General features: G+C 39.4%; 1 long non-coding RNA gene across 1 annotated transcript; it reads left to right on the forward strand.

Moving 5' to 3' along the window:
• The first annotated feature begins 20,846 nt into the window (after positions 1–20,846).
• On the forward strand, positions 20,847–24,918 carry LOC132798107 (uncharacterized). The gene is made up of 3 exons (XR_009633897.1): positions 20,847–20,969; positions 24,706–24,775; positions 24,846–24,918. It is a non-coding gene; the product is annotated as an uncharacterized LOC132798107 (long non-coding RNA).
• Positions 24,919–25,371: the final 453 nt, after the last annotated feature.

Genomic DNA, 25,371 nt, shown 5'->3' on the forward strand with positions numbered 1-25,371 from the left:
CATATATTTGTATATCTTGTGACGAACACCACGAGGTTCTACTCGTCTAAGCCTACTCTGTCTAGCTAACTTGCCGGCTCAGTTCAGGGCTGGGGTGGGTCTTTGGCTTCGACTGGGTAGTAAGTCATCATAAATTAAAGTGTAGACAGAGTGTAATACTAGGGGAGAGGGACAGTACTCATTTCGCATTATCTCAAACGCTCGCATATTCAGTGCCCAATTAGAATCAAAAAGTTAACACATCATTGTTTTCTTCTCCATGATATACAGTAATTTAATAAACATACTTCATTTTGTTTATAAAAATTATCTTTAGTTAACAATAGTGCTTGATTTATTGAGCTTTTATTTATCGTTACGTTAATTTGTTTTACTTAAACGGTTGTCTTCATGACTTAATAATACTTCACAATCACAACCCCAATCAACTATAATTACAGACACGGCTATGCCGTACTTACGCACTTTCCATCGATGTTAGCAGGCCTGATGACTGATGAATCCGTCGTAGCACATATGAATGTTGATGATAGCTGTTAAAATGATAAGGGTTATGGATATCAGGCTATCGAATCCTATGTACCCCATGTTGGCTGTATAAAGGTCGAAGAAATGAGTTAGTTAATTTTGACAAGTACTAAATACAAATTCAATTTAACTTTTCTGTTTTCAAACCATGTTGGCACTCTTAGTGCATTTTACGAACGAAAACAATCAATGCAGATGGTACTGGCGTGTTTTGTGGAGCCGTAGATCTCTCGCCGGAAGATCAACGCTCCTTTGAACGTCTCTCGTATCGCCTTCGCTGAGCCGCTATCGAATACCGTTTGATAATCTGCAGCGAAGATTCGCTGCCGCAAGATTATTGCCTTATTCTCGCTCTAGCTGGCTGTTCGCAGCGAGGTTCGCTGCCTTCACCAATACTCCTTAGCACGCAGGTTGGGGTGAAGAGCCGCCTGCGCTTGAGGAAGGCGAGGACCGCAATGTGCAACACCTATTACACTCTATGGAGGTCTAGCGTGCAATTGCCAGCGGTATGACCAATAAGCTGCATAAAATAACATTTTACCGCAAGGTCTAATCAGATTGACACAACTTACCAATCAGTGGCAAAGAGAATTTAGCAATTCTAAACTCTCTAAAGAGCCGGCCAATCAAGTTGGCGACAAAAAACCTTGGATGCCAAAATTGTTGGCTTGGTTTGCAGTATTATTTTATATTTATTTTTGCAATTTTTTTCTTTACAAATTTTGGTCTGATGTAAATGTATGTTCTCAGTGAAAAGTTGCAAAGAGAGATGGCTGCCCTTATGTGAGTGCTCAAAGCATCTCTGTGTGGATCATTGCACTACTCCCCGTTCGATAGACTCAACAGTTGAGCTATGCTAAGTAGAGTTGCCAACTTAATTAAGGCTTTGGCGCATCAGCTGATGCTTTGATTTGTGACAATCAGATGTTTTATTTTTTGTTGCAGCTTTAATTTAGACAACTACCTCACAACAGCAACAACACAAGATAGAACCTTTTTACCTGTAAGGTTGTGAGGTAGTTGTCTAAATTAAAGTTGCAAATTAAAGTTGCAAAGTTGCAAATAAACATCTGATTGTCACAAATCAAAGCATCAGCTGATGCGCCAAAGCCTTAATTAAGTTGGCAACTTTAGCATAGCTCAACTGTTGAGCCCATCGAACAGGGAGTAAGTATTGCATTGATCCACACAGAGATGCTTTGAGCACTCACTAAGAGGCAGCCATCTTCACTTATGCACTTTTTTCACTGAGAACATTAATACATCAGGACCAAAAATTTGCAAAAAAAAATTGCAAAAATATATAAAATAATACTGCAACCGAAAGGAATGCCAACACTTTTTGGGTATTCGAGATTTTCTTTGTCCCAACTTGGATTGGCCGGCTCTTTTAGAGAATTTAGAATTGCTAAATTTTCTCTTTCCACTGATTGGTAAGTAGTGTCAATCTGATTAGACCTTGCGGTAAAATGTTATTTTATGCAGCTTATTGGTCATACCGCTGGCATTGCACACGCTAGACCCTCCATAGCAGTGTAATAGGTGTTGCATATTGCGGTCCTCGCCTTCCCACCTGTTGAACAGGTGCCACTAGTGAAGCGCACGCGGATATTCACCCTAACCTGCAAGCCTAAGGAGAATTGGTGAAGGCAGCGAACCTCGCTGCGAACAGCCAGCTAGAGTGGGAATAAGGCGATAATCTTGCGGCAGAGAATCTTCGCTGCAGATTATCAAACGGTATTCGATAGCGGCTCAGCGAAGGCGATACTAGAGACGTTCAAAGGAGCGTGTCTTCCGGCGAGATCATTACGACTCCACACAAAACACGCCAGTACCATCTGCATTGGATTGTTTTCGTTCGTAAAATGCACTAAGAGTGCCAACATGGTTTGCTAAACTGAAAAATTAAATTGAATTTGTATTAGTACTTGTCAAAATCGACTAACTCATTTTTCGACTTTTTGTACAGCCAACATGGGGTTCATAGGGATTTGAAAGCCTGATAACCATAACCCTTTATCATCTTTAACAGCTAACATCAACAAGCATATATGCTACGACGGATTCATCAGTCTATCAGGCCTGCTAACATCGATGGAAAGTGCGTAAGTACGGCATAGCCGTGTCTGTATACATAGTTGATTGGGGTTGTGATTGTGGGGTTCTCAATTCCGTGTGTTCCGTGTTGGTTCTCTATTTTTCGTATTATTAAGTCATGAATACAACCGTTTAAGTAAAACAAATTAACGTAACGATAAATAAAAGCTCAATAAATCAAGCACTATTGTTAACTAGAGATAATTTTTTATAAACAAAATGAAGTATGTTTATTAAATTACTGTATACCATGGAGAAGAAAACAATAATGTGTTAAACTTTTAATTTAATTGGGCACTGAATGTGCGAACGTTTGAGATAATGCGAAATGAGTACTGTCCCTCTCCTAGTATTACACTCTGTCTACACTTTAATTTATGATGACTTTACCCAGTCGAAGCCAAAGACCCACCCCAGCCCTGAACTGAGCCGGCAAGTTAGCTAGACAGAGTAGGCTTAGACGAGTAGAACCTCGTGGTGTTCGTCACAATGTGAGAAAAACTGAATAGGTGCCTTAAGGCACCCTTAGGCACTTGAGAGTAAAAGAATCAATTTTGTTTTGCCATGTCAAATTTTATTTTTGGTATGACACTCTAAGAAACAGTTTTTATTAGATGTGCAACATAAATGTAAGTTGCATTTAGGGCAAAATGCATTGTGTTTGTGATGTTTTGCATAATTTGCAACGACGTTTTCCACTCTCTCGCTCCAACCAATGAGGAAAATGGTTTACCTGATCAAAACGCAAGCTTGATATAGGGTGCTTTGATTTTTATACCCGCTACCCATAGGGTAGAAGGGTATTATAACTTTGTGCCGGCAGGAAATGTATGTAACAGGTAGAAGGAGGCATCTCCGACCCTATAAAGTATATATATTCTTGATCAGCGTCAACAGCCGAGACGATATAGCCATGTCCGTCTGTCCGTCTGTGTGTCTGTCCGTCTGTCCGTCTGTCCGTCTGTCCGTATGAAACACTGGATCTCAGAGACTATAGGAGATAGAGCTATAATTTTTTCGACAGCATTTGTTATGTTTGCACGCAGATCAAGTTTATTTCAAATTTTTGCCACGCCCACTTCCGCCCCGCAAATCAAAAAATCGAATAACAAGCGTAATTTTAAAGCTAGAGTTCCGAATTTTGGTATATACAATAATAACTATAGTATTTATGATTTCTGAAAATTTGGTTGCGATCAGATAAAATTGTCGAAGTTATTAAAGAAATACTTTTGTATGGGCAAAACGCCTACTTACTAGGGGTCTTAGTTGCTTTGGCCGACAATCTGGTATATTGTGCCGTCTATGGTATATTTTGAATACGGTACTATGTCGATATACCAAATATACCATTCGGTATATTTTTAGTATTTTGCAGTATATTTGGTATATTTTGAGAAAATACCGCAAAATATATTTCTTTTATTCAAAATGGGTAGCGGGTATCTCACAGTCGAGTACACTCGACTGTAGCTTTCTTTACTTGTTTTTCCTTATTTAAGGCCAAGCTGTGGTGATCGGTGAGACAGTGGAGACTGTGCTGTTTGCTCTATCCGAGAGGATGGTGAGTTTATAGCTCGCACTAGCTGAGAGCACGGCGATCTATATGTAGATGGATGACCTGGTAAATTTTTGCATTTGTATGTTACCATACCTGCGGCCACCGCTTCTCTAAAATCTGGGAGCTCAACATTTTTCCTTGTTCGCCATTTGTATACGTCTGAATAATATATAAGAGTTCGTTACTGCCATATCAATTAAATGATAAAAATTCGAGTTGCGGCATCCCGAGTTTTGGCTCTAATATGGTAACGGCCCATTAAACCATCCATAAGGTCTACGCCGCCCATGTGAGCATTATACTCCTTAACAATTTGGGGGCAATCAATTTCAACGTATTTTTAGATTTTCTGTCGAACCCTGGAATTTTTGATGTTCCTTGACGCGGATCCTTCTTGCAAATGGTTTAACACCCACATATGATGACAAGAAACGAACGGCTTTGCTGTCTTTCCACAGAACATTTGTTAGTTCAATTCCATATGAGCAACCTACGTACTCAATCATAGAACCTCTTGGCAATTTGTTGATGGTCCCTTCGTTCGGTAACTTACAATTGGGGATACGATTTGCTCGAATCGTGCCAAGACTGTAAATACCTTTCGCACGTAGATACACCATCAGAGGCAGTGAGGTATAAAATTGTCAAAGTAAATAATATGATTTTTAAAACTTTGAACGCTTTGTGTCAGACGGACAACAATGTTAGCCGAAGCACCAAGATCTGGGTGACCAGGCAAGATCACATTATCTCCTGCACCGCTGTATACTTCAAAGCGGTATGCGTAGCCAAACGAATCGCATAGTACAAATAGTTTGATACCCCACTTGTGTGGCTTATTTGGCATGTATTGGCGCAAGTGGTGCTTCATTTTTGTGCTGCACATTTGTTCATCAACACAAAGGCGGGCTTGTTTGGGCACCGAGTCGAACCGTTGATTCAAGTAATCAACTAGTTTTCGCGTACGAAACAATGGATCGTAGCCTGGTTGACCCTTTTAATGCGCTGGCTCTCATCACACAGAGAGAAATACTTTTTAATTGTCTCAAATCTGTGTCGGGTCATGCAATTTTGAATGGGTCCGAACGCATTTTGTCCCCAATAACTCCTCAAATTCGGATAGCGGTAAATCGATATGTAAATTAGAATGCCGATATAATGATGAATGTCATCGATGGTAATTTTGAAATTATTTGAAATGTTGTCAGTTAAGGCTGCGCGCATTGTGTCCTCGACAATCATTTTCATAATTTCTCCATCAAAAAGTAGCAAAATATCTCAAATGGAGTTTCCAGCCCCTTAATTTCTTCTGTAAGCGAGGAATCTCCTCGAAAGGCTATACAGTTTACATGCAACTGCATCGATTGCTCCCTCCAGAGAATCTTAGTGGGTTCCTTTGTAATCGATTCAAGACCTACCCATATATAAATTATTAATCACTTATATAAAAATCTCAGTTATATTTGTTTACCAGCAGCATTAAATCCTCCAGAATTTGGTAAATATTCGCATCCCGAATCTTCTATAGTTGGCAATGGCGATCGAGGACGTTTTGTAGCCTTTCCTGTAGACTTAGGATCCTGGGCACTATTTAAAACATTTTCCTTATTGCCAACTATAAAAGAGACAGAATCGGCTTCCTCTAATGCAGCGTTTAGAGCTTCCACCACATTTAAATCATTGTCCTCGTCGTCACTAGAAATATTTGAGACCTCCTCATCTGACGGGACTGACTCAAATAATTCCATTAACTGATCATCTGTCAAGTCGGATAACTTGAAGCGCTTTCGATTTGCCATATTTTCTAATTTAAGAATTTTTATTAAGAAAAACCTCTTTAAACCACTGCAGATTGCAAATAATTGTGAAATAGCTACTTGGAACAAAAGTTTGCTTACTGCCCCAAAGATGCCTCAAGGCACTTATCACTATTTCACTGATACAATGCATACCAATTACATATTTGCATATCTGTAATATTATTTTAATACTAAATTAACTTACCTCTCAGTAAAAATTAATGGTTTGGTTTAGTTTTATATTTTAACTTTTATATTCAAAAGAAATCCCACTTCACTGCAGCTCAAATTTCACACGCGGCGAAACACATGTTCTGTGCAAGTACCGTTAAAAGCTTCTGAGAGCTTTCAAAGCTTCTATACATAATTGAGCATCTATTCTTAACGGCTAAAAAATATTTAAACGTAGAAATAGCGTTTATTATTTTTAAAATTGTAATAATGTAATGAGTGCCTCAAGGCACTCTTGGGGCTCAGAGGGTTAATCGAGAGTTCGATCGAAGACGTAAAATCTGAAAGAAGGTAGTTACTCTTTGAATTCCCACAAGTCTTTAGCATGAAATTGACCAATTTCCTTGCCCTCTAAATTTTCTAATAGGTATAAGGCCTGTCCAATTCTTCGCTTTACTCGTGCCCTAAGGCCGACTGGTGCAAGCTTAGCGTTGAAATTGTTTGCCATATTGCTCAGTGCCCAGTTACGCTTAATTACTGTCTGACCAACTTCAAAGGTTCGTTGTTTAGTACGAAGGTTATACGATCTCTGATTCTTTTCATATGCCTTTTTCAGATATTTGTGAATATCAGCACGGATTTTAGAGAATTTATCGGCACGCTCGAGTCGAGCAGTTCCTTCACTTAAGAGATTCAAATTTTTAAACACTGTGTAGTCTTTACCATGCGTCATCATATGCTGTCCAAATACAACATAGTACGGTGACGCGCCTATCGATTGATGTATGTTATTGCGTAGAGCACAATTGATACTGCTAACATATATATCCCATTCTCGCTGGTCTGATCGAATAAATGATCTTAACGCCGCATTAATGGATCTATTGACTCTTTCAGCTGCATTACTTTGAGGGGAATATGCTCCAGTGAACATGTGTTTGATACCATACGAAGACAAAAATGCAGCGAATTCTCGGCTTATAAACTGAGTGCCGTTATCGCTGATTATGAACTCTGGTGTGCCAAAACAGTTAAATACTGTGTTGCGCAAGTGATCAATGATTATTAAAGTCGAAAATTTCTTAACTGGTATAAGGAATGTGAATTTTGAAAGATGATCTAGGATGATAAAAATTCCGATATTACCAAGTTTTGAGCGTGGAAACGGACCTATGAAATCTATGTAGAGTCTTTGAAATACTCGCTCACTAATTGTTTGAATACCCATTGGCGGCTTTAGATTTTGTGTTGGGTATTTTGAGGTTTGACATATTTCGCATTTGCTGATAAAGTCTCGCACTTCCACTACCATTCGTGGCCAATAAAAATGCCTACCAATGCGTTTTAGACACTTCGCTGTGCCGCAATGTGCTGACGTTGGGGTACAATGAGCTGAAACTATCACCGAATTTCTGAGAGATGTAGGGACGTTTCTTCGAATGCTCTGGAAAGAGTGTCAGACACTACATTTTGACTGCCCTTCCGATGTTCGATCTGAAAATCCATTCCTTGTAGCTTTAACGCCCATCGAGCGAGTCTGCCATGAAGGTCTGTTTGATTCATCAACCATTTCAGACTTGCATGATCGGTTATAACTTTAAATGATTGGCCTTCTATATACATACGGAATCGCTTAATGGCTAATACAACTGCCAAGCATTCTAATTCCGTTGTAGAATAATTTCGTTGTGCTTTGTTCAACTTTTTCGACATATAGGCAATGGGTAGTTCGTTGCCTTCTGCATCAAGTTGAGCTAATACGGCGCCGATGCCATATGTTGAAGCGTCACATTGCACTATGAATGGCAACTCATAGTTGGGATGACGCAAAACGGAGCAGCACATAGTCTATGTTTTATTGCTTCGAACGCATGTTGGGCCTCTTCATTCCATTCAAATTTCTTTCCTTTTAGCAGCTCTGTTAGTGCAAAGATGACCGTTGAGTACTGGGGAATAAAACGCTGGTACCAACCAGTCATGCCCAGGAATCGTCTCAGTTGGCGTCTGGACTGTGGCACCGGAAATTCGGAAACGGCTTGCAATTTCATTGGATTTACTCGAAGTGTGCCTTCTCCTACTACATGGCCTAAGTAATCTACTTCTCGTATTCCAAACTGACTTTTGGCAACATTTATTGTTAATCCCGCTTTTCGTAATCTACTTGCCACTTCGGTCAGATGCAGTAAGTGGTCTTCAAAGTTAGAGGACATGATCAATAGATCATCTAGGTATACGAATACGTGTTCCTTCATGTCATAGGGAATTACTTGATCCATAAGACGACACATTGTATGCGGTGAGTTACACAAGCCAAATGGCATGCGAGTAAACTGATACAAGGGTCTATTTGGTACCGTAAAGCAGTTTTTGGTCGCGCTTCTTTGTCTAGAGAAATTTGCCAAAAGGCATCTTTTAAATCGATTTTGGAAATGCACTTAACAGATGGCAATCGACTTAGAAGACCTTCTAAGCTAGGCATGGGATATGCGTCCTTCTTCGTCACTGCATTTAGCTTTCGAGAATCAAGACATAGACGATCTTTGCCAGGTTTAACAATCAAAACCACAGGCGAGGACCATGGAGAGTTAGAAGCTTCTTCTATTACTCCTAAACGTAACATGCGGTCAATCTCGACACAAAGTCGCTTTTCTTTAGCTGGAGATATGGGATAGTATCGTTGTTTAATAGGAGTACTATCTCCTGTGTCTATAGTATGTTCAAGAAGTGTTGTTTTTCCTTTCGCATGACGGAAAAAATCAACAACTGCTTGTAATCTGCGTTTTTGCATCACTGTAAGAGACAGTTTGGGTATCGTTTCATTTTCCATTTCAGATTCAGTTACTGCACTAACATAACTAACAGAAATTCCAAATTTATTCCAAAAGTCAATTCCGCAAATAACATCTTGCGTGATGGCGCTAACAATTAGGAACTCAAAAGATTGCTTTGTCGAATTATACTCGATCGGAAGATTAATGGTACCAGCGACCTTTTGAGGTTGTCCATCAGCAGTTTTAACAAATCCTTTGATTTTAAGATAGTTAATATTATTTTCAAGAATGAACTTTGCTAAGTTTCCTCCAATCACGCTTTTATTTGCTCCGCTATCGAGCAAGGCCAAACAACGCTGATCGAGAATGTTGAGGTAAGTAAAGGGTCGTATATCGTTGTCTTTATTTACGATAGCTGATATCCTATAAGAATTTAGTACACAGTTTTTCGACCAAAATGTATGCATACGATGAGCAGCACGCGATTTTGGAGATGTGTGAATTTTTCTTAATCGCAAATGATAAGGTATAAAATGTCGATGAATTTGTAAGTCAGGTAAGTTATTCGATATAGCAGGTGGTTGAAAATACTCTAGAGAATTTGTTTCTATTTTTAATTGCGGATATCCGCTTTTGGTGGTAAGCGAATACCCTTCTGCGAGTTTTCTTGTTTGGTTTTACATTTTGTACAGTTTGGTTTATATGTGTCAAGTTTTCCACAGCCATAACAAAATATACGACGTGATTTCAGGCAATCCTGGTAACGATGACCAATTTCATCGCAATTCCAGCGTTTGATTCATTTGATTCATGTTTGTGACATTCTCTACGAAGGATAGCTAAATTTGAATTGGAACATGTAATAGTTCATGTCGAAGATCTGGTTTCAAATTCTGTTTAACATAAGAGACCAAGAGCGTATCTGCTATGTTCAACATAGCATCCAGATATTTGTCGAAAGGTTCATTAAACTTTTGTTTCCTGCGTCGTAAGCTATATTTTATGACTTCATCGGTTCTTTGATTTTGGTATCTTTAGCATAAACGAGAACAAAGATTATACCAATTCCTATGATGAGAGCTACGATGAAACCTCCAATACAATGTTAACGCTGGACCTGAGAATAGTAAGTGAGCGAACTGAAACAACGTATCAAAGCTTCCGCTCAAACAACGAGAGGTCAAGCAATTTATTCGATATATAAAGTCTTCGATTGGTATATCAGTTGGTGTACCACTGAACTTAAGATGCCAATTAACAATGGTACTGGAAATTCGGTCAGGCCGATCGATACTACCAGATATATTTCCTGATTGCCTCGATCCTTCGTTATTCGGATCTGGAATTTCGTTATCCCATTCCAATTGCGGTTCCTCGGAACGAACTATTGGCGGTTGGGCGGCAATATTTAAGTTTCTGAAGGCAAATTCAACCTGATCAGCGATAGTAGCGACTAGTTCAGCTCGAAAGTTATCGAGTGAAGAAGTGATAAGTCCTTGAACTCGTTGTTCAGACACAGCTGGAACGGGTGAGGTTATACTTCCTATTGATGCTCGGGGTAGGTGACTTGCTCGTGCAGCATTTCTCATGAGATTCTCTCTCTGATTAGCTCTTGTTTTGGGTCGCTCTCGCGGTTTAGTGCCAGAGGCTCCCGAGGCATCGCGTGAATCTGGGGTGCTGCAACTGTATGAAGCATGCTTAACCCTTCAGATTGTTCTAAGCCAAAAATATCTCCTATCCTGCACGGCTTTTGCAAGTTGGACAAGTTTCGCTACTATTGAGCCAATTGGATATACATTCGGAGTGAAAGTTATGACTACAAGGGGTTTTACTAATTCAAATTCAGACGATTTTAAATCATTGCAAATTTTGCAAAGAATTAATGAACTAGCTGATGCGAGGTTTTCGTGGCTGCGAGTAACCGGCATAATGAATTAAAGTATGAATGTGAACTAGTACGGTATTCGATATTGATAAGGTAATTGACAAAAATAAGTTGACGATATGTGATAATATAGTGTTCAAGTTTTAAGTTTTTAAGTTTGGGACTTACCCTTCAATGCGATTTTAAGATAATGTGAAGTGAATACTGAGAGTCTGAATCTACTTTGATTAGTAACGTATTTGATGAGTGTTTGTGATTGAAAGAGGAACAGATCGATATTAACCAATACTGAACAATTCTCGATTTCAATACCACAACACAATATTGTGTACTGGGCCTAACAATGATTCGGTAGCGAATCGAAATTCATCAATTCTACAAAAATTCCTTAATCACATTATTGGCCAGAAAATTGTATTTAGCAGGTTTAATTCATTGATAACACTATCAATTAATGAATCCGCTATGCATGTTCTTTTCGCCTGGTCTGCTTCCGAATTTCTCATCAGTAAACAGCCAATCCAGAAGGCAGAAAATTCATACATCTATGTTTTCAATAAAAAGAATGAATAGTTTGATGAGGAAATTTTTATTTTGGGGCACATTTTCCATAGGCCTCACGAGTTGGGCGCCATTTAATTATGTGACGAACACCACGAGGTTCTACTCGTCTAAGCCTACTCTGTCTAGCTAACTTGCCGGCTCAGTTTAGGGCTGGGGTGGGTCTTTGGCTTCGACTGGGTAGTAAGTCATCATAAATTAAAGTGTAGACAGAGTGTAATACTAGGGAGAGGGACAGTACTCATTTCGCATTATCTCAAACGTTCGCACATTCAGTGCCCAATTAGAATTAAAAAGTTAACACATCATTGTTTTCTTCTCCATGATATACAGTAATTTAATAAACATACTTCATTTTGTTTATACAAATTATCTCTAGTTAACAATAGTGCTTGATTTATTGAGCTTTTATTTATCGTTACGTTAATTTGTTTTACTTAAACGGTTGTCTTCATGACTTAATAATACGAAAGATAGGTAACCAACACGGACCAACAAGGAAACGAGGGCTTCACAATCACAACCCCAATCAACTATAATTACAGACACGGCTATGCCGTACTTACGCACTTTCCATCGATGTTAGCAGGCCTGATAACTGATGAATCCGTCGTAGCATATATGAATGTTGATGATAGCTGTTAAAGATGATAAAGGGTTATGGATATCAGGCTATCGAATCCCTATGTACCCCATGTTGGCTGTATAAAGGTCGAAGAAATGAGTTAGTTGATTTTGACAAGTACTAAATACAAATTCAATTTAACTTTTCAGTTTTTCAAACCATGTTGGCGCTCTTAGTGCATTTTACGAACGAAAACAATCCAATGCAGATGGTACTGGCGTGTTTTTGTGGAGCCGTAGATCTCTCGCCGGAAGATCTACGCTCCTTTGAACGTCTCTAGTATCGCCTTCGCTGAGCCGCTATCGAATACCGTTTGATAATCTGCAGCGAAGATTCGCTGCCGCAAGATTATTGCCTTATTCTTGCTCTAGCTGGCTGTTCGCAGCGAGGTTCGCTGCCTTCACCAATACTCCCTTAGGCTTGCAGGTTAGGGTGAAGAGCCGCCTGCGCTTGGGAAGGCGAGGACCGCAATGTGCAACACCTATTACACTCTATGGAGGGTCTAGCGTGTGCAATTGCCAGCGGTATGACCAATAAGCTGCATAAAATAACATTTTTACCGCAAGGTCTAATCAGATTGACACAACTTACCAATCAGTGGCAAAGAGAAAATTTAGCAGTTCTAAACTCTCTAAAGAGCCGGCCAATCCAAGTTGGCGACAAAAGAAAACATTGGATGCCAAAATTGTTGGCTTGGTTGCAGTATTATTTTATATTTATTTTTGCAATTTTTCTTTGCAAATTTTTGGTTTGATGTAAATGTATGTTCTCAGTGAAAAAGTTGCAAAAGTGAAGATGGCTGCCCTTAGTGAGTGCTCAAAGCATCTCTGTGTGGATCATTGCACTACTCCCCGTTCGATAGACTCAACAGTTGAGCTATGCTAAGTAGAGTTGCCAACTTAATTAAGGCTTTGGCGCATCAGCCGATGCTTTGATTTGTGACAATCAGATGTTCATTTTTGTTGCAACTTTAATTTAGACAACTACCTCACAATCTTGATGATCTGCTAGTCATGTCAGCAAGTTTTGATGAGCACTTGGAGCATTTGTCTACAGTTGCTACAGAATTGCATAAAGCGGGAGTGACGATAAATGTCGGAAAAAGTCAGTCAAGTAAATTTTCTTGGATATATTGTAGGAGAAGGTACTCTCCAAATAAACCTTAACAAAATACAAGCCGTGATGAGTTCCCAGCTCCAAAAACAACTAAACAACTAAGAAGATTTTTAGGTATGACTGGATGGTATCAGCGATTCATTTCCCAGTATTCTACAGTCATATTTCCCTAACTGAATTATTAAAAGGAAAATCGTATGAATGGAATGACGTAGCTCAAGTGGCCTTTGATGAAATCAAACGCAAGCTGTGTACTGATTCATATCTAATTCATCCGAATTATTCAAAGCCATTCGTTGTACAATGCGACGCTTCGTCTTATGTAGTAGGCGCTGTATTAGCTCAAGTGGATGAATCAGGAAGCGAGAGACCCATCGCTCATATGTTCAAAAGCTAAATAAAGCCCAACGAAACTACACAGTGACTGAGCTTGAATGCTTAGCGGTTGTTCTTGCAATAAAAAATTTAGAATGTATATCGAAGGACAGTCTTTTAAAGTCGTTACTGATCACGCAAGCCTACGTTGGTTAATGAACCAATCAGACTTGAGTGGGAGGCTGGCTCGATGGGCAATTAAATTACAGGGCTTTTCTTTTGATATTAAACACAGAAAAGGAAGTGAAAATGTAGTAGCTGATGCACTTTCTAGATCCTTCGAAGAAGTGACAGAAATCGCTGCGTTCGAGTTAGAACTGTTCCCTGTTATACATCGATTTTATTGGTCCTTTTCCGCGCACTAAACAAGGCAACGTAGGAATTTTCATCATCCTTGACCATTTTTCTAAGTTTACCTTTCTTAAACCAGTAAAGAAATTTACATCGCAAGTTATTATCAATTATTTAAGAGATGATATCTTTGCATGTTTTGGAGTACCGGAAGTTATAGTTAGCGACAATGGCACTCAATTTAAAAGCCATGAGTTCACTAACTTTATTTCCAAATTCGGAGTTCAGCATATAAGAACAGGTGCGTATGCTCCGCAATCAAATGCAGCCGAAAGAGTTAATCGCTCTATCAACGCAGCCTTAAGAGCTTATATACGGAGTGATCAGCGGGTGTGGGACATTTATTTGCCAAGTATCAATGCGGCTTTAAGAAATTCCATAAACCAGTCGATTGGTATATCTCAATATTTTGTAGTATTCGGAAAACATATGACCACCCACGGTCAAGATTTTAAATTGCTTAGAAATCTTGACTTGCTTAGCGATGGAACGGAAGGTTTAAATAGAATTGATCAATTTCAGAAGATTCGTGCAGACATTGAAAAACATCTCACAATGGCTTATGAGAAAAATCAACAGATGTATAATTTGCGTAGTAGACCACGTTCTTTTGAAGTTGGACAACAAGTGGTCAAACGGAATTTTGCAACTAATTTTAATGCCAAGTTAGCTCCTGTTGGAATCAACGCTCGCATTAAAAAGAAAATGGGCAATTCTTTGTACTTATTGCAAGGTCTAACACGGAAAGAAATAGGCACATTCCATGCTAAAGACCTTTGATAGGTTCTTGTTCACCCTTTTTCAAATTCAATCTTCGTCGTAAAGACTCACATTGAACTTGTGGTGTAGGGGTGAGCATTGTCCGTTAATTTGCAATTTGAATTTAAATTGTATGGCGGTATCAATATTTGCGACGCGACTGTTGTGCGTTACAATTACGCTTGTTGTTTGCGGGGGCGGAAGTGAGCGTGGCAAAAATTTGAAACAAACTTGATGTGCGTGCAAACATAACAAATGGTGTCGAAAAAAATTATAGCTCTATCTCTTATAGTCTCTGAGATCTAGGTGTTCATACGGACGGACGGACAGACGGACAGACGGACAGACACACAGACGGACAGACGGACATGGCTAGATCGTCTCGGCTGTTGACGCTGATCAAGAATATATATACTTTATAGGGTCGGAGATGCCTCCTTCTACCTGTTACATACATTTCCTGCCGGCACAAAGTTATAATACCCTTCTACCCTATGGGTACCGGGTATAAAAAAAATTTTGTACCCCGAGCGGGCTCGAACCCGAGTCCCCGACTACCGCTACAGCAATATGCTTGCACTCTACCAATAGAGCTATCGCAGTGCCTCCTTCATACAGATACAGATATAGAGGCGTATACGCATACATACAACACATACATAGAAAGCGTTTTTGCCCATACAAAACTATTTCTTTAATAACTTCTACAATTTTTATCTGCTCGCAACCAAATTTTCAGCAATCATAAATGCTATAGTTATTATTGTATATACCAAAATTCGCAACTCTAGCGTTACAATTACGCTTGTTATTCGATTTTTGATTTGCGGGGCGGAAGTGGGCGTGGCAAAATTTGAAACAAACTTGATCTGCGTGCAAACATAACAAATGCTGTCGAAAAAATTATAGCTCTATCTCTTATAGTCTCTGAGATCAAGGTGTTCATACGGACGGACGGACAGACGGACATGGCTAGATCGTCTCGGCTGTTGACGCTGATCAAGAATATACATACTTTATAGGGTCGGAGATGCCTCCTTCTACCTGTTACATACATTTCCTGCCGGCACAAAGTTATAATACCCTTCTACCCTATGGGTAGCGGGTATAAAAAAATTTTGTACCCCGAGCGGGCTCGAACCCGAGTCCCCGACTACCGCTACAGTAATATGCTTGCACTCTACCAATAGAGCTATCGCAGTGCCTCCTTCATACAGATACAGATATAGAGGCGAGCATGTATATACGTATACGCATACATACAACACATACATAGAAAGCGTTTTTGCCCATACAAAACTATTTCTTTAATAACTTCAACAATTTTTATCTGATCGCAACCAAATTTTCAGCAATCTTAAATGCTATAGTTATTATTGTATGTACCAAAATTCGCAACTCTAGCGTTACAATTACGCTTGTTATTTGCGGGGCGGAAGTAGGCGTGGCAAAAATTTGAAACAAACTTGATCTGCGTGCAAACATAACAAATGCTGTCGAAAAAATTATAGCTCTATCTCTTATAGTATCTGAGATCTAGGTGTTCATACGGACGGACGGACAGACGGACAGACGGACAGACACACAGACGGACAGACGGACATGGCTAGATCGTCTCGGCTGTTGACGCTGTTCAAGAATATATATACTTTATAGGGTCGGAGATGCCTCCTTCTACCTGTTACATACATTTCCTGTCGGCACAAAGTTATAATACCCTTCTACCCTATGGGTAGCGGGTATAACAAATTCAGCGTAAAATTGCCAACAAATTTAAGCATCAAACGGCGTAATTAGAAATGTATGTATTTATCAGTGATCGGCGCCCTTGCTTGTGTGCGTATCAGCGACACGAAGCTCTTAGACTCTTACTACTCTCTGTCAGTCTTACCCTTCGCCTTAGCAACGCTGCTGTTAGAGAGAGACAGTCGAAGTGCAATGCTGACGTCACACAAATGTTTACAGCGTGCGTGTGCAGACCACATAGCCTATTCCGTTATATTTATAGTTTTTCTGCTTTTTGAATGCGTAATTTCGCCAAATGTGAGTTAATGCGCAAAATGCACATAGCCTATTCCGTTATATTTATAGTTTTTCTGCTTTTGAATGCGTAATTTCGCCAAATGTGAGTTAATGCGCAAAATGCACAAAATGCGCAATGAAGAGGTCATTTAGTTTAAGCTCAACCACTTGTGCATTACACCCGCAAAATGTCTCAAAAAAAACTTTTTTTTATTTAAAATGTATTTGTTTTATTTTAGAAGCCTATTACGAACTGGCAACCATAAAATAAACAAAAACAAGTAAGAAAGCTACAATCGAGTGTACTCGACTGTGAGATACCCGCTACCCATTTTAAATAAAAGCAATAAATTTTGCGGTATTATTCTTAAAATATACCGAATATACTGCATAAATGTGTAGTACCGCATTCAAAATATACCATAGACAGCACAATATACCAGATTGTTAGCCAAAGCAACTAAGAGCCCTAGTAAGTTGGTGTTTTTGCCCATACAAAAGTATTTCTTTAATAACTTCCAAACTTATTATCTGATCGCAACCAAATTCTCAGGACTCATAACTACTATAGTTATTATTGTATATACCAAAATTCGCAACTCTAGCTTTTAAATTACGCTTGTTATTCGATTTTTTGATTTGCGGGGCGGAAGTGGGCGTGGCAAAAATTTGAAACAAACTTGATCTGCGTGCGAACATAACAAATGCTGTCGAAAAAAATTATAGCTCTATCTCTTATAGTCTCTGAGATCTAGGTGTTCATACGGACGGACGGACAGACACACAGACGGACAGACACACAGACGGACAGACGGACATGGCTAGATCGTCTCGGCTGTTGACGCTGATCAAGAATATATATACTTTATAGGGTCGGAGATGCCTCCTTCTACCTGTTACATACATTTCCTGCCGGCACAAAGTTATAATACCCTTCTACCCTATGGGTAGCGGGTATAACAAATTAGTTTTGCTCCTTCCGGTTAGTGCGTCCTCCGGTTATAACGACGTAAAATGGTCGGTCCCTTGAAAGTCGTTATAACCGGAATCTACTGTACTTTATAGGGTCAGAGATGCCTCCTTCTACCTGTTACATACATATCCTGCCGGCACAAAGTTATAATACCCTTCTACCCTATGGGTAGCGGGTATAAAAAAAATGTTGTACCCCGAGCGGGCTCGAACCCGAGTCCCCGACTACCGCAACAGTAATATGCTTGCACTCTACCAATAGAGCTATCGCAGTGCCTCCTTCATACAGATACAGATATAGAGGCGAGCATGTATATACGTATACGCATACATACAACACATACATAGAAAGCGTTTTTGCCCATACAAAACTATTTCTTTAATAACTTCTACAATTTTTATCTGCTCGCAACCAAATTTTCAGCAATCATAAATGCTATAGTTATTATTGTATATACCAAAATTCGCAACTCTAGCGTTACAATTACGCTTGTTATTCGATTTTTGATTTGCGGGGCGGAAGTGGGCGTGGCAAAAATTTGAAACAAACTTGATCTGCGTGCAAACATAACAAATGCTGTCGAAAAAATTATAGCTCTATCTCTTATAGTCTCTGAGATCAAGGTGTTCATACGGACGGACGGACAGACGGACATGGCTAGATCGTCTCGGCTGTTGACGCTGATCAAGAATATACATACTTTATAGGGTCGGAGATGCCTCCTTCTACCTGTTACATACATTTCCTGCCGGCACAAAGTTATAATACCCTTCTACCCTATGGGTACCGGGTATAAAAAAAACGACGGACATGGCTAGATCGTCTCGGCTGTTGACGCTGATCAAGAATATACATACTTTATAGGGTCGGAGATGCCTCCTTCTACCTGTTACATACATTTCCTGCCGGCACAAAGTTATAATACCCTTCTACCCTATGGGTACCGGGTATAAAAAAATTTTGTACCCCGAGCGGGCTCGAACCCGAGTCCCCGACTACCGCTACAGTAATATGCTTGCACTCTACCAATAGAGCTATCGCAGTGCCTCCTTCATACAGATACAGATATAGAGGCGAGCATGTATATACGTATACGCATACATACAACACATACATAGAAAGCGTTTTTGCCCATACAAAACTATTTCTTTAATAACTTCAACAATTTTTATCTGATCGCAACCAAATTTTCAGCAATCTTAAACGCTATAGTTATTATTGTATATACCAAAATTCGCAACTCTAGCGTTACAATTACGCTTGTTATTCGATTTTTTGATTTGCGAGGCGGAAGTGGGCGTGGCAAAAATTTGAAACAAACTTGATCTGCGTGCAAACATAACAAATGCTGTCGAAAAAATTATAGCTCTATCTCTTATAGTCTCTGAGATCAAGGTGTTCATACGGACGGACGGACAGACGGACATGGCTAGATCGTCTCGGCTGTTGACGCTGATCAAGAATATACATACTTTATAGGGTCGGAGATGCCTCCTTCTACCTGTTACATACATTTCCTGCCGGCACAAAGTTATAATACCCTTCTACCCTATGGGTACCGGGTATAAAAAAATTTTGTACCCCGAGCGGGCTCGAACCCGAGTCCCCGACTACCGCTACAGTAATATGCTTGCACTCTACCAATAGAGCTATCGCAGTGCCTCCTTCATACAGATACAGATATAGAGGCGAGCATGTATATACGTATACGCATACATACAACACATACATAGAAAGCGTTTTTGCCCATACAAAACTATTTCTTTAATAACTTCAACAATTTTTATCTGATCGCAACCAAATTTTCAGCAATCATAGATGCTATAGTTATTATTGTATATACCAAAATTCGGAACTCTAGCGTTACAATTACGCTTGTTATTCGATTTTTGATTTGCGGGGGGCGGAAGTGGGCGTGGCAAAAATTTGAAACAAACTTGATCTGCGTGCAAACATAACAAATGCTGTCGAAAAAATTATAGCTCTATCTCTTATAGTCTCTGAGATCTAGGTGTTCATACGGACAGACGGACATGGCTAGATCGTCTCGGCTGTTGACGCTGATCAAGAATATATATACTTTATAGGGTCGGAGATGCCTCCTTCTACCTGTTACATACATTTCCTGCCGGCACAAAGTTATAATACCCTTCTACCCTATGGGTAGCGGGTATAAAAAAAAATGTTGTACCCCGAGCGGGCTCGAACCCGAGTCCCCGACTACCGCAACAGTAATATGCTTGCACTCTACCAATAGAGCTATCGCAGTGCCTCCTTCATACAGATACAGATATAGAGGCGAGCATGTATATACGTATACGCAAGTTAACACCAGAGTTTGTTGCTCCGAACTAGAAGTTACGGAACACCGCAGCGCATAACCAACGACACGTGCGCTGCGTCAGCGAGATTTCGGTCACTAACGTCTGGGAACCAGACGGTAACCCGATCCTCTAAAAAGCTAGCGGATACGGCAATGACAACAACAACAGCCACGAGTTAGCAATGGTAATTGCAATGACTGCAATTACAACGGAAACGGGAGCAACAACAAAGTAGCATTGGGTACGACGGAGCAGCGCCGCCAGCAGAACAACCAGCAGAGGTGTCTTCATGTTTTAGCAAATAATAATTAATGTTTAGTTTTAAAATCGAAATCAAATAAATAAGTCGAGCTCTGCTCGCGGTTATATTTTTAGAACTCAAGAGAACCCTTGTTCTTAATTGGCGCCCGAGCAGGGACCTGATCGAAAGGTAGTTGACAGACCAATCGCGCAAAACCCAATGAAACTCGTGAACAGTGATCGTGCAAAGTAAAGTGCCACAAGTTGCCACAAAGCTCGATAAGCGGTTTAGACTCCCCGAATAAATAAGTGGAAAAAGTGTCGCGTCATTACCTAGATCAGGCCAAAAACTTTTATCGCCGACGTCCTATAGTGTCAGTCCGTAGGACACCGCGTGCTAAGTGTGCCCGAGGAACCCAAGTCACCCAAGTGTAAGAAGTACCCCATCGCTACTCAACGCGGGACAAACGGGATTCATCCAGAGGACCAGCGCGGAAGATTCGCCGAGATGTTAATAGAACTGTAAGCGTAGACATTAAGTGAAATAAGAAACAAGAATCAATCAAAGAGAAAACAAAAAGAAACAAAGAATCAAAAACAAAAGAAATTTGAAAGAAAATTTTATATTAAAACGAATCTAAACTAAGTAACGTAACGAATCTAAAGTAAAACGAAAAGAAACAAAGAATCAAAAGCAAAACAAATCAAAGGAAAATTTTATAGTAAAACGAATCTAAATTAAGTAACTTAACCAAATTTTTCTTAACGAAATCTAAAACTTTGAAAGTATATTGATAAATCAATTATTTTAGTAAGTTCAAGAATAACGTAAACTTTCATAAAATCTAAAACAAAGAATTAAACTATAAGTTAATTATTAAGTAATTTACAAACAAGAATACATTTTTTTAATAATTAATTTCGTGATCAAGACAAAATAAAAACTGTTTTTCCGATTAAAAACTTCAAAACCAAGACAATGGCGACAGCAGAAGATTTAGCCGAATCAATTAGTAACCTTCAAATAGGACAACCGATCCAAAACAGGCCAAGGACTAGTACTCCAGTTACCAGTCCAGAACTTAGGAAGCTATAACAGGAATTATCAATGAAGTACTTAGAGATGGTAGAATTATAAGGCAAGCGGTTAATACTGAAGAAAGACCAGAACTCTTATTAGATCTACCAGTTGTTAGACCCGGCCTAGGAGAAGAAAAAGATAAGGTACCGGATACCGTTCGATTGATTAGGAATTCTCTGGGGATAGAACTATGTTCGGCAGCTGGAAAAAGAATGTCGAAAGAGTTCTTGCTCTTTATGAAGGGCAAGAAAACACACATAGATACTACCTTCTCATGGTCGCAATCCGAAATAAGATTGTTGATGAGGCAGAAGCGGTGTTGAATTCCTACAACACTCCTCTTAACTGGAAGGCAATATCTAAGTGCCTCACAGCGCACTTTGCTGACAAGCGTGATTTGAAAACTCTAGATTATCAGATGTTTTCACTGACGCAAGGCCGTATGACTGTAACTGAATATTACAGAGTTGTGTATCATCATTTGTCTCTAATACTCAACCAAATAAGTGCACAAGAGGAATCCCTGAAGTAATCAGAACTTTGACCAATACGTATCGTGACAAAGCATTAGACACTTTTATGCGCGGCCTGAACGGCGATATGCCACGATTATTGGCCATTAAAGAGCCAAGAGATCTGAGCCATGCTCTGCACCTGTGCAGCTTGGTAGAAAACCAGGAGCATCGAAACTCTTTTGCTCCTAGATCTCGGCAATTGCCACCTCCACTACCACCTAGACAAATACAACATAACTTCAGGCAATCAGGCAATTGCCTAACAATGGACACAAATTTGAACCAAACTTATACTATCCACCTGTTATAAGACCAACTTGGGGAACTCGACCACAATCATCTTGGACCAATACGGTTCCTCAACAGAGCTATAACGTACCATTCCCTCAACGACAATACGCTCCACCAATACAACAGGGAGCTTTGTATAGACCAAGTTTCGCTCCACCACCACGCCCAATTGCTCAAAAACCAGAGCCCAAACCTGTCCCAATGGAAGTAGATCCATCCATTCGAACTAGGCATGTCAACTATATGAATAGACCTCATAATAATGACATGAATGGGAAGCGTCCACCTATATCTGTACACAATGGGCCACCGCAGAAATTGCAAAGGCATTTCAAAATCGAAACTGGTGCCTTCGAAGGTGAACCAGAAGACGTAGCAAATGCTGACGAGGAACAAGAATATTTTGAGCAAGTAGGACTAGAAGGATTAACTGATTGGGATGATCAGAATCCAATAGAAGAAGAATATGGTTTTGAAACAAACCCATCAGACGCAGCAGACGTCTATTTTTAGATTAAATAGTTCCTCACTGCCGTATATCCAATGCGTAATGAGGACGGAAGCAAATTAAAATTTTTAATAGATACAGGCTCTAATCAGAACTATGTCCAACCCCATTTAGTGAAGAACCCGAAGATCAATAACAACTCATTCTTTGCAAACTCAGTAGGAGGAAAAATAGAAATAACACACCATACACTCTTAAATCTTTTGGTCTCAAAAACCTGACATTTAAATTTTTATATTACCCACATTGAAAACATTCCATGGCATTATAGGGAATGACACATTAAAACAACTGGACGCAATAGTTGATATAAGAACCGACACTCTGATCATAAAGGGCGGACGAAAAATCAAAATTCTTCAACTAAAACACAAGCAGTGAACAGCATCAACATTCGGTCCGATCATATGACACCCTTACAAAACAAACTATGTCTCAACTAACAAACAATTACTCCGAATTATTCGCGAACCCAGACAAGAAACTGACCTACACAACAAGAGTTGTTGGTGAAATTAGAACTAATTCCGACACCCTGTGTACAGCAAACATTACCCATACCCCGCTTCATTACGAACAGAAGTAGAAACCCAAATCCAAGAATTGCTACGAGATGGTATAATTAGACCTTCACGGTCTCCGTATAATGCACCCGTTTGGGTGGTGCCAAAAAGATAGACGCATCTGGTAAAAGAAGTTTAGAGTAGTTATTGACTACCGAAAACTTAATAACGTAACCATCCCGGATCGTTACCCGATCCCAGAAATAGGCGAAATAATCGCACAATTAGGCGAAAACAAATTCTTTTCAGTTTTAGATCTGAAAAGTGGTTTTCACCAAATTCCATTGTCCGAAAGAGATATAGAAAAACAGCATTCGCTGTTAACGGAGGGAAATTTGAGTTCACGAGACTACCATTCGGTCTTAAGAATTCACCTTCAATATTCCAACGCACATTAGACGATATCTTAAGAGACCACACTAGCAAGATATGCTATGTTTACATCGATGATATAATTGTGTTCAGCAAAACTGAAACCGATCATGCCAACGATTTAGAGAAAGTCTTCACGACTCTACAAGATGCGAATATGAAAGTTCAACTCGACAAGTGCGAGTTCTTCAAAAAGAAGTTAACTTCTTGGGTTTCACTATCTCAGCGGAAGGAATAAGAACCAATATCGACAAAGTTAAAGCAATACAGGATTTCCCCATGCCACAAACACTAAAAAGATCTACGATCATTTTAGGATTATCTGGTTATTATAGAAGATTTATAAGGGACTATGCAAAGTTAGCAAAACCTCTCACTACACTTTTAAGAGGAGAACAAGGTAGACTCGAAAAAACGCCTCACGCAAGGTTAAAGTGACATTGGACAATGAGGCAATTGAGTCATTCGATAAAATAAAACGAACACTCACCTCAGATGACGTGTTACTAGCTTATCCTGACTTCAAAAAGGAATTTCATCTAACAACTGATGCCTCTAATTTTGCTATAGGAGCGGTATTAGAACAAGAAGGTAAACCCATTACTTTCATATCGCGTACCCTCACTAAAACCGAAGAAAATTATGCAGCTAATGAAAAGAAATGCTAGCTATAGTATGGGCTTTGCAGAACCTTCGCATGTACCTATATGGCACTTCAAAGGTTATAATCTTCACCGATCATCAACCCCTGACTTTCGCACTCAGCAATAAAAATCATAATGGAAAGCTTAAGAGATGGAAAAGCTATCTCGAAGAGTTTAACCATGAGCTTAGGTACAAGCCCGGAACATCAAACGTGGTTGCAGACGCATTATCACGAAATCCACCAATCTTTTATACAGAGAGCTCCGCCGCAACAGTCCACAGCGACGAAAGTTCCTCACACAACCTCATTCAAGGGGTAGAAGCTCCAATTAATGTATTCAAAATCAACTTTTTCTATTAACTTCAGATAAAGATTCCTACACATTTGAATTACCATTCCCGAGTTATCATAGACACATAGTTTCTAAAACACACTACACAGATAACGACTTAATCAAAATTTTAAAAGAAAGACTAGACCCCAAAATAGTAAATGGATTATTCACCTCAGAAAGATTATTGGGCCAAATTCAGGAAATATACCCTAACCATTTTTCTAATTATAAAATAAGATACACCTGGAGACGAGTAATAGATGTCCCAAACAAAGATGAACAGAATGAGATAGGAACCAAAGAACATGTACGAGCACACAGAAACGCAACAGAAAATAAACAGCAAATTTTAAACAAATACTTCTTTCCGGGATTAGCTAAGAAAATCAAGTCAATAGTAAAGAAATGTGAAACATGCAAACTCACTAAATATGACAGACATCCACAACAGGGAAATTCAATCAACACCAATACCCAAATACCCCGGTGAAATAATTCACATAGACCTTTATCTAACTCAAAACAAGTAGTACTCACAGCCATAGACAAATTCTCGAAATACGCCCAAGTAAAGATACTGAAGTCAAAAGCGTCCGAAGATCTAAAGCATCCCTTACGCGAAATTATGATAGCATTCGGCATGCCACGATTAGTTATAATGGATAACGAAAAGCATTGAACGCGGCTTCCATTAAATTTCTACTAAAAGATCAGCTCAAAGCAGAAGTATATACGACACCACCTTATCACTCCACAAGTAATGGACAAGTGGAAAGATTCCATTCTACTCTCACAGAAATAATGAGGTGTTTTAAAAAGAAAATGATTCAATCGATTTCGAGAGTTTAATTTTCAAAGCAGTACAGGAGTACAACGGTTCAATTCATTCCACTACCAAGAAGA

The sequence above is a fragment of the Drosophila nasuta genome, unplaced genomic scaffold, assembly GCF_023558535.2.
Source record: "Drosophila nasuta strain 15112-1781.00 unplaced genomic scaffold, ASM2355853v1 ctg93_pilon, whole genome shotgun sequence".
Taxonomy (NCBI): domain Eukaryota; kingdom Metazoa; phylum Arthropoda; class Insecta; order Diptera; family Drosophilidae; genus Drosophila; species Drosophila nasuta.